We start from the raw sequence: 4,586 nt of genomic DNA on the forward strand, positions 1-4,586 counted from the left end.
ATTATATGTGTCTTATAAATTATTTTGATTTGTATCTCTAAGCAAATGAGTAATTACCCATGAATAGAACTTATATTATACATGTCTTATGATTTTTTTAATTTGTCACTAAGAAAATGAGTGATGGTTGCAATATGCATTAAAAATGTAATGTGAATGTCTTGTAAAGGTATTATTAGTTTGTAACGTAAATTATTCTTGTTGGTATCCCTACGAAAGGAGTGAAGTGTGCAATATGTATTATAAATGGACATATTGCAGTTTGGTAAATTAATGTCGAATTGTTTTGACAGTTGTATATTGTGAGAAATCTTCATAAATTGTCTTGGTGATTTATGTTTAGGTTTCCTTTGTATTTCAGAGTGAATAGCAAATCAAGAAACCGAAGTATGTGCAGGTTTCTGTTGATCTTATTCACATTTGACTGGACTGGAGGATCAAGTTAAGTCTCTTGAGGAACAAGTGAGAATGGCTTAGAGGATAAAGTCAAGGATTTGAATTGGAAGTTGTCTGCTGCGCAATTAGAAATGACTATAAGGAGAGCCAGGCTAAACAGCACGCTAAAGTTTTCTCAGTTGATTTTCCTTATTTATTTATATGTTTTTCTTGTACCAAGTGTTCTCTAACTTCGTATTAAGTTATTTTATTGACATCGATCCGGACAGGTTGGGAGAAGACTGAGTCAGAAGCCGCGACACTCACCTGGAATCCATCACTCTTTTGAAGCTTACTGCTGAAGACAGGGCATCACATTTGGATAGTGCACTGAAGGAGTGCATGCGGCAGATACGTAATTTGAAAGAAGAGCATGAACAGAAGCTGCATGATGTGATCCAGAATAAAACCAAACAGTTTGAAAATATGAAGCATGAGTTTGAAGAAATGATAGCTAACTTGGACCAACAGGTCTGCAGCAGAAAATTCTGCACTCTCAAGCTCTTTGCAGGAGAGTTCTAGCATGGTGATAAAGCTCAGTAAAAAAAATCCCAAGCTGAAGCAGAAATATTGAGTCATGTGAAAAGGGATCTGAAATATGAACTCCATATTAACTCAAAGGAACTAGAAATTCGTAATGGGGAGAAAAATATGAGTGTACAGTCTACCAAAGTTGCAAATAAACAACACGTGGAGGGAGTGAAGAAATTGCAAACTTGGAAGCAGAGTTTCAAAGATTACGTGGTCTTGTCCGGAAAAAGTATCCTGGGCCTGCAGCCTTGGCCTAAATGAACCTTGGATTGAGAGTTTGGGTAGAGATTACGGGGACAGCCGATTACAGAAATCCCAAGGAAGCCCTTCTGTAGTCCACAGTTTTCCAGTTCTCCAGATTTTTCATTTGATAGTGTGCAGAAGTTCCATAAAGAGGAAACAAAAAATGTTGAAAGAAGCTCTGGCATACCCGAACAGTGAATTACAAGCATCCAGGAGTGTTTGTGCAAAGACGTCCAGCAAGATTCAGAGATTGGAAGCACAGCTGCAAGCAAATTTTGAACAGAAAAGCCCACAAAAGTCCACCATTTGACGACAGCCTTCTGAGGGTTCCTTTAGCCATGAAGCAAATCATATTCCAAGATTGGCTTCCATGTCTAAAGATGGAAATGACGATAATGTTTGTTGTGCTAGCTCTTGGACGACGGCATTAAGGTCTGATCTCTCCCATGTCAAGAAGGAAAAGAACTCAGACAGTCCACATAAATCTGAGAGTGCAAGCCACCTGGATTTCATGGATGACTTTTTGGAGATGGAGAAATTAGCTTATCAGTCCAGTGACACAAATTGAGCAGTTTCAAGTCCAAATATTCCAAATACTGCAAGACCCCTAGCTACAAAACTTGACAACTCCGTGCATGTCACCCACAAGCCCAGATTCTCAGCTGAAAGAACATAATGAGACAAGTGTATCAGGAGATCAAGCATCCCGTAACAATGAAGGATCACAAAGTCATCAACCTCTTTCAGATACATCCATATCCATGAAGCTCCAATCAAGAATTTCAACTGTTTTGGAGTTTTTGTCAAAGGAAGCTGACATTCAAAGAATTCAAGAGGATCTCAGAGTGATTGTGCAGGAAGTGCGCAACGCCGTCATACCACAATCAACTAAGAGCACTGTTGATAACTCTTTCCTCGAAGACTGCTACTGAATCTCAGCCCTCTCTTCATGATATCGAGGCAAAATTAGAGAAGGAAATTCTTGTCTCAGAAGATAGCAAGTCCTGCAATGAGTCTATCCATGGTATTAGCAGAGAAATAGCAGATGCCATGTCTCAATTCATGACTTTATCTCTTTCTGGGCAAAGAAGCAAAGGTTATCCATGGAACAGCTCCTGATGGAAGTGGAATCATTGAAAAAGTAGATGATTTTTCGGCCACTTATGTTGAGACAACTACACTTCAATATACTTGGTTGCAAGAATTCGGAAGCAGAAATATGTACTCCTGATTGCATAGACAAAGTTGCTTTACCAGAAAATAAAGGTCTTCAGTACTCAGGAGAGGTTTATGCAAACGGTTGTGCTCATTTTTGTGATTCGACTTCTGATCCAGACATTCCTCATGAAGGAAAAGTCTTGTTCTCCTACTTCAGAGTCAACATCAACCTCTTTGAAGTGCTCGTTGGAGGAGAAGAACAATTGAAATTAGAGAAAGAAAATATGGCTCTTGATCTTGCTAGATACTCCGAACCTGGAGGGCACTAAATCCCAGTTTGCTGAAACCGAGCTACTCCTAGCAGAGATTAAGTCACAATTGGCATCTGCTCAAAAGGCAAACAGTTTGTCTGAAATTCAGCTCAAATGCATGGTAGAGTCATACAACTCACTTTAAACTCGGAATGAGGAGTTGCAAGATGAAGTCAACCGTCTTCAGGCAAAGATAGGAAGTCTTGATAATCACCAGGATACCCTAGCTAGTTGCAAGGATTTCGATGAACATCTACAAAGGTTAGTGGTTTCTTATCCACATTGGCCTGGAATTATAAATATTTAACTGTCAAAATTAGTTTTTAAAGTTATCACATTGTTCTTCGTCCTATCGAACGGATTTTACTTTATTGTGGAAGTATCTACTGATATCTCAAATACTTGAAGTTTTTGTATATAAGTGAATTTTGCTCCAACCCCCTAATCTTTGGATGAAAAGAGTCAAAGTTTTTTCTTTGACCATGATTGTCTTATATTTTGAACTATTAACTTTTAGTACTTATTATACTTTTTATGTAGTTTTTTAAAATTTTATTTCAGACATGAAGATTCTATGTCTGAATTTGCGTAGAAAATAAAGTTGTGAGACTCTCATTCTCTGGACCCACCCAAAATGAAACAAGAGGGAAAAAACATGTTTCAATGTGATTTCAATAATTTATAGCTGATCCGATGTCAGGGTCTCTTATGAGTTTTCACCCTGATTAATGTTCTTCATTTACCTGGGTTTGCTGTATATATAAATCTTTCGGAAACAGCCTCTCTAATTTCACATTAACTCAATAAATTTAGTCGGACAAAGATTGTGCTTCTTGTTGGTTGTCTGGACTTTTGATCTAATTTCACATTAACTCAATAAAAGGCAATAAAATTCAGTATGCAACTGAACTTTGAAATAAATTTCCTATATTATTGGTGTTTTATTGTTGCTAACAAATAGATTTTTTTTTTTTGCTCCATCTCTCTAAGTTTGTTTCAGTGATAGAAGTTCCAATGCATATGAAAAGATTTGCAAATTAAACATTTATAATATATGAGCAAATAATGATATTTGGATGACTTTTAAGTCTCACTCTGCTTTCAGAACTCAATAAATCATGTGTAAAACACTTGATCTCGTTTTCTGGTGAGGGCCATAATTTAAATAGTAAAAGAACAATAAGAAATTGATATAGTTTTTAGTAAACATGGAGTTTTGTAATGTGTTGCTTCAGCTGTGATAATCTTCCTATTTCAGGTGGAATACTTCCTGTTAGAGCATTGAAACCGAGATCCAAAATCCTCAGAGACGACGACAAATTTCCAATAGAAGCTGGAATTTCACCAGTAAGGTTACAATTTGAGAGGACTAGCACTTCAAGGAATGAACTTGCTTTATGAGAAGGTTGATAAGTAGCACATTTATGAGAAGGTTTAAGTAGCACATATATGTAAAATATGAGATAAGGTTGCTTGTAATGCTAATGTCATTGATAACTAGATGCACGAGAAGTGAAATCATGATGAGTCAAATAAATTAAAAGACGTCGAGGTAGACCTAGAAATTATTTTGAAAGACATACTGTTTCATAGAATCCATGTAACACTTTCTGTATTCTTTTCTAGGAATTATTTTACCTTTTAAGAGATTTATACATTAATAGTAAATAGAGAAGTACTGAAGACATGTCGGACTTAAGTAAATTATCATATTCATAATCAAACAATTGATAACCTTAAACACCCTTCTAAGTGACTAACTAAATTTAAATATACTCTCGATCTACCACATAACTTATCCTTTTACCCCAAATGTGGCTAGTTTAATAAACAAAAAACTAATTCAAAATAATCACCAACTATAATTTTAAATTTGAAACAAAATTTTACACCACTATCTTCTTTGGA

At 36.1% G+C, this 4,586-nt stretch overlaps 1 pseudogene; it reads left to right on the forward strand.

The window, feature by feature from the left end:
• The first annotated feature begins 246 nt into the window (after positions 1-246).
• LOC107027790 lies at positions 247-4,363 on the forward strand (annotated as a pseudogene).
• Positions 4,364-4,586: the final 223 nt, after the last annotated feature.

Source organism: Solanum pennellii, chromosome 8, assembly GCF_001406875.1.
Source record: "Solanum pennellii chromosome 8, SPENNV200".
Lineage (NCBI taxonomy): Eukaryota > Viridiplantae > Streptophyta > Magnoliopsida > Solanales > Solanaceae > Solanum > Solanum pennellii.